A 6,473-nucleotide genomic window follows, 5' to 3' on the forward strand; every position below is an offset into this window, starting at 1 on the left:
GAGCGTGCCCATGGCCAGTGGCCTTAGCTCAGGGTTAGAGACTAGATGGCAGCCAAAGATGCATCTCCACCTCCACCCAGCCCGGACAGTGACCTTTGCTCAAGGAGTGATGCCCAGGGGGGCACACCCCTGCCAAGCCCATGGCACTCTTTTGTCCCAGTGCCAGGGAGAAGCCCACAACTGGTGCTACCAGGAAAGCACGGTGCACTGCTGGCTAGGGAGACGTGTAGTGCACACAGAGTCCTCTCCTGGGAACAGGGCACCCACCACCCCCAGTTCTCCCCACACCCAGCAGCTGAGGCTCCTGTTCCACCTTGGATCCCAAGTCTCTTTGGCTGTACACGTATCTGCCATAGCTGGAGGTGTTCCTGCCTGCTCTGAAGCCTGAATGTTGGTTTTAGACGCTTCTTTCAGCAGCGAGCTCCACAGAGGAAGAACAAAGTCCATTTTGAAATGCTGATCCATCCCCCACCTTCAGCCAGGCTGCTTTCAGAGACACAGCAGAAGGGAGGGACTCCTCTCTTCCTGACCCCTTTCTCTCCTTGATTTCTGTTCATCTAACCTCTTAACACCCCGTGCTGTGCCCTTCATCACACGGCTCTCGGGAACTGCAGTGTCAGCTGGGCTCTGCAGTTACCTCCCTCCAGGAATCCAAGCGCCTCGCGCCCTACGCAGGGATTCTTGCTGAGGCTCCAGAAAAAGCATTTCCCCTTCTGGTGACATCTACTTCCATTAAGATGTTTTTTTTTTCTCTCTTCCTATTTTGAACGTGTACCTAAATGGACTTTTTAACGCAAGCAGCAGGGGACACTGTGGGAAAGCGAAACCGGGCAGCTGTACCTGCAGGGCTGTGACTAATGCAGAACATCGAGGCAAAGTTCCTCCACGAAGCTTTTCGAATGGAGAAGTTTGTTATTTCCGTTGCTAAGGGAAACAGAGGAGCGATGGAAAACACCAAAGGCTGGTGGAAGGGCTCGTCAAGCGGCAGCTCTCCCTCGCGGCGTTTCTGACCCGCGCTCATCACCATTTAGAGGAAAACCACAGCTATTTCAGCCAACGACTTTATAGAAAAGATCACTCTTCCCACCTGCCTGCTTTCACGTGCGGCTCCTTCCACCTCCACCACCAACTCGGGTGGATGGAGGAGCCAGGGATGTTACCCACCACCATCCCCGTGCTCTGCCCAACTTAAAGCCCTGTTTAACCTCTGGTGTGCCCCTCTCTCCACTGACACCCTGTCTTCCATCTCCCGGTCCCCTTCCCAGCACAGAGGAGATGGTGGCAGCTCTCAAGGCGGGACAGGGCAACCTCAGTCCCTGCGGGACCGAGGCCACTGTGGCATCACGCAAGATATCGAACACAAACCTTGCGAGTCTCCCCGTAACTGCCAGGGCTGGCAGGGCTGCAGGAAAAGCTGGCAGCGTCCCTGCCAAGGGCCTGACCATGTCACGTTCCCGTGGGACAACTCACACCAAGACTCCCCACCATGCTGAGCCACTCCGTGCCCCTCGACATTGTCGGTGATGCCCAAGATGCTCAGCTCAGGCCGAGCTTTGGGAAGGTGGGTGCCATGCTGGGACCTGCAGCCTGGGGCATCCTTGGCTGTGAGTGAGGATCTCCCAAGAGGTGCGACAGCATTTGCAGACATTCAAATATCACGAGTCAGACCTTCAACGTCCTGTGGTTCCCTGGACACCCCTTTTTCAAGTGCCTTCTATGATTTTATGGGCTATTTCTAGGAGGGCCTGGGAGCTGTGAGGGTTACTGTGTGCAAGCTGCGGAGAAGCAGAAGAATGGAAAGAGAAATCACCAGACTCCTGGAGCTAGAGCTTTAAGGAGGACCCCAAACCTTCAAAGCCTGACTCTAAACCATGAGGTTCGGTAACGGTGGAATCGGCTCCCTGGCTTGCATGGTCTCCAAATTGTTAATTAGCAGCTCCCTGCATATGAGAGTTGGACTTCTGGTTTGTAAAGTGTTTTTCTTGTAAAATTTACAACATGTCTGGCCCCAGCAAAGTCTGCGGTGAGAAATTTCCAGCCGGTGCAGCCCCCCACACTCCCCCCAGCACGAAGGCTTAGATATCGCACGCTGCTGATGCTCGGAGCACGCAGGAGCCGAGCTGCACTAACGACCATGCTGTTTAACTCATTACTCTGTAAAGTGATACGGTGGCAAAGGCAGGGAAAAATAAAGAGTCCGGGAGATCTGGGCTGCGTCCAGAGCAGCATCACACCCCAGGGTGGGAAGGTGACAGTTCCTCTGTCCTTGGATCTGGTGAGACCCAGACCTGCGTTTGTCAGGGTGGGAGGGATTCAGCTGGGGGTGTGCTCCGCTTTTGCCAGCTCTGAGCATGTAAAACAGGAGAGTCACAGCTTGGACCATCCAATGGTTTAATAAAAAAGCCAGGAAAGATGGACACACGTACTGGGTTCAGCTTTAGGTTTTGGATCTTCACTGAGCACAGAGACAGGCAGCTGGGGACTGACCCTGCACCAGCGATGCAGGTCACCAGGCTCCTCTGTCTCCATCCAGACACAGACCAAGACTCCCACACCTGCCTCCCGCCCTCCAAAAGCTGGGGCTGCAGCTCCCCTCGTGCCACGCAGGGCCCATGCCATACCCGTGCTGGGATTACTGGGGAGCCAGTGACCCGCACAGCCTGTTGTGCAAGGTGCTGGTTGGAGCATGCTGAAACGTGCCCAGAGCTGCACAGCTCACTGTCTGACCCCGAACAGAGCATCCCATCCGGGGAGGCGCAGCCCACCATGGACGTGGACGTGACTCTCCTTTATCTTTTGAGAGTTTTCTTTCTGTTTTAGCAGAGAAAGCAACTAAGGAACCTAAACACATAGAAAACCCATCACCAACCCAACACAGCGAGGCAGCTCGAGCAGAGGTTAAGGCTCCCAAAGCAACAGTCCCTTTTCCCCAAAGCCAAGCCCTTCCTGTGCGCGCGGGGGTCCATGCAGACCCCCAGAAAGGCAGCGGGCGCCGCTCTCCAGCAAACCAGAGCATCTTTAACTGTCTTTCCAGTCTGCACCAGCACTTGAGTCCTCCGAAAATCAGGTTTGAGGTGTAACACAGTGGACCAACAAAGAGGACCTGAGGCTCGGTGTTAGGACCCCATGAGATTTTAGCTCCTGATGGGCTTCAGCCCTGTGCGGTGCTTGGGGAGCTGCTTCCCCTGGACTGTCCGTGCGCATGCGGCTGCGGGACGGGGCTTTGATCCTTCCCACCCGCACGAGGCCCAGCATGAGGAGCTGAGCATCACGCAGGTATCAGCACCTCCCGGGAGCCACGCTGCCCTGTGACCTCTCTCCAGCTGTTGATATGCTCTGACCTCCCCACCTATGCGCTCTACCAGTGTATAAACACAGCATTATCACCCTGAATAGGTTGTACAGAAGCGTTTAGTAACAGAATTTAAACAAATCACGACTAAGTCAGGCAACAGTGAGGAGCTGGGGGCAAACCAGATGCAGTAGCGACAAAACTCTGCAGAGATAAGGAAGAAGAAGAGAATATAATCACAGCAAAAAAATACACATAAACCCACCCGGTGCTACAGGGAACATGTTCCCAACTGCAATAACAATAATAAGAACCTTTTCCTCTAGCTTTAATTGGTCATTTAATGAAAAGGGACTGTGGATTAGTGTGGCATTTTATTGAATCTCGGTCCTGGCACAGGCGCACAGGAGGAGGTAACTATGAGATACACATGTGGAAACAGCTGGAAACTTGGCACGGGAGCCCAGCGTTATTATTTCACATGGTGGGAGCCCTGCATGGTTTCATGCCGGTGTGCGAGGGCAGATGACAGAGAGGCAGGGGAGGTTTACGTTTCCTGGGCTATGTCGTAAGGGGCGTTTTTCACGTCCCAGCCTCACCATGGCGGGATGTAGAGCGGGAACGCCACCGCCCGGGATGCTTCCACCCAATATTCACACTGCTCTTTACAGAGATGCTTCCACTTCTGTCACTGAGCGCCTTCAACTGTTGCTGTTGAAGGCACTTAAACTATCAGCTGGAGATAATCCATGTCCCACGGAAAAGAGGGCATAACTAACGCAACCCTTGGCTTTCTTGTGATATCCCAGCTCATGGCCGTTTGCTGCTGTCTCGCTACCCGAGCGACTTCCCCGACTGGGGAAGGTCAAAGGCTACGGCAGGTCACATCACTTCTCATTATCTCCAATAACCACATCCTCTTCTTTCTAAGAGGTTCCCAAGGAGTCAAGCGTTTCCCCCCAGGTCTGGCTCAACGTATAGTGTTTCAGCAGGGGCAGGTTCTCAAGCCTCACTCAAAGCCATCCCTTAGCCCAGCCTATGAGAAAAAGCTTGGGAAGGCAGCCGGTCCCTGGAGGAGGTGGGGGCAGCCCAGGGAGCAGCAGGTCCAGGCCGAGGGATAAAAGGTGGAGCAAGACTTTGGGAACCGGCTGATAGATCTTACGGGGAAATCATGCACCTGGCACAGCTCCCGTATCACCTCCGGGCTGGGAAAGAAAAGTCACTTTGTTCCCGACTAAGTCTAGACAGGGAGATACAATAGCCACTGCAGACAATATCGCTCCCTGCACAGCCAAGGTCTCCCGCGGTATTTATAGAGTCCACACAAAATAGGCTATCGGTCCTCTGCGGGTTTCTGGACTCTTCTACGGCAGTGTTACCCCCCGAGCTGAGTCTGCCCGTCATCCAACCTGGGGGTGTCTGAACGCAGCTCGGGGGCTGAAATTATTCATGTTCACAGGGAGACAAGTGACTACAGTTAAAACATGGAAATAAAACTCTTCCACGCTGAACACGGACCAAATGGGGGGAATGCTGCAACGGAAAAGGGAAGTGAACTGAGGCCTGGGTCTTTAGAAGGGGGAAGAAAGGAAATGTAAAAGGCTGCTCTTAGTACAGTGCACACGAGGTCCAGGTTTATTACCTTACACACGCCTCCTCTTCCCCTCTGCTGCCATGTGGCTTTGTCCCAAAAGCACCTTCTGGCCGGAAGACCGAGATAACAGAGGCTTGAATAAAATATTTTCCAAAAATAATAATCTGCTTTCTCTACAGACGGAGTTATTTCTTCTCAGTTCTTCCAGTGTGTGCGCGGTAACGTGAAGTCTCCAGCGCGACTCCCTGTTACCAGCCAGGGGCGATGCTCAGAGCATCAATCCCCTCGCTGAGGTTTCTCTCCTCTCTTAGGGAGGCAGCTGAAAAGCTTACACCTCGTGTCTGCAGCTCAGTGCATCGCAGACGCTGCCCTGCGGTGGGTTTGCTGACAGTTTGCAGGACACAGTGACAGAGGCCACCAGTCTGAGCAGCTTCTGCACCAGTCCCAACATTCAGAGACTTTTGGAGCAGCTTCAAGACTGGGCTTTAACAAACAATATGAAGACGGCATTAGCTTTGTTATTTTTTGAGTAGTTATTATTTGGTAAGCACCAAGAGCGTGCCTTCACCTCCGCCAAACAATCAGAATAAATACCCTTCATGCCACAGGAAGGAGGGGCAGAGCCTTCCCTTTGATTTTTCTGTAATATTCCAAGCACTGAAGGCTTTCCACTGCTGCCCACTGGTGAAGAGCAAATCTTTGGGACGATAAACGACTGGCTTTGTAAAGTCCAAGGCCAGGAAAACTGACCAACCTGAAGCCCCAGAACTATGAGCAGTATTTTGTTTTCTGGTTGCTGTTTATTAACAATGCTGAATCCACCCACAACCTGCCAAAAACTAGTGCTTTCTGTACCAGCGGCACAGCGTGGCTCAGCGTTGGGTCGTGACGGCTGGGCTCCTGCAAATGCTCACTGCAAACGAGACGTCAAACAGAGCCATCAGAGGCTGCAGGACAGACGAAGCTTTAACAACTGTCTCCAGCTTCTGTGGAAATAGGATGTCTTTGCACTAACACAATGCAGTGTCAAGGGGTGGAAGTTCTTCCTAATGCTTAACCTGAATTTTCCTGAGATTAAATCATATTCTGCCATTTCATCCATTATTTCTCCCCCTCTCCACAGGGACATTGAAGACAGATTGCTCCTTGCCGGTAGTAGGTTTTCACCTATTCCAAACTGGTTTTGGCATGGGGATGTTACTGCAGTGTTTGTTTGCTCTGCTGCCGTAGGAGACCTCTGTTCTTTCTGCGGGTCCCTCCTCTGCACCTTCCCATCAGCTACATCCGTCCCGAACTGGGTGCTCGGCTGAGTATGGCGGGAGGGTGACACCATGCACAGTGAATCACAGAACAGTTTGGGTTGGAAGGGACCTTAAAGATCATCTAGTTCCAGCCCCTTGCCACAGGCAGGGACCTTCCACTAGACCAAGTTACTCAGAGCCCCAAGGTCCAGCCTGGCCTTGAACCCTTCCAGGGATGAGGCACCCACAACCTCTCTGGGCAACCTGGGCCAGTGTCTCACCAGCCTCAGCATCAAAAATTTCTTCCTTCTCTCTAATCTGAATCTCCCTCTCTCAGTTGAACCCA

At 53.0% G+C, this 6,473-nt stretch overlaps 1 protein-coding gene across 1 annotated transcript in view; it reads right to left on the minus strand.

The window, feature by feature from the left end:
* The window catches only part of LMF1 (lipase maturation factor 1), a gene marked incomplete at its 5' end in the record, with an annotated part of 62,653 nt that overhangs the window by 12,468 nt on the left and 43,712 nt on the right, over positions 1-6,473 (minus strand). The gene's annotated exons all lie outside the window — the stretch shown is intronic.

Source organism: Buceros rhinoceros, unplaced genomic scaffold (genome assembly GCF_000710305.1).
Source record: "Buceros rhinoceros silvestris isolate BGI_N320 unplaced genomic scaffold, ASM71030v1 scaffold16088, whole genome shotgun sequence".
Classification (NCBI taxonomy): Eukaryota; Metazoa; Chordata; class Aves; order Bucerotiformes; family Bucerotidae; genus Buceros; species Buceros rhinoceros.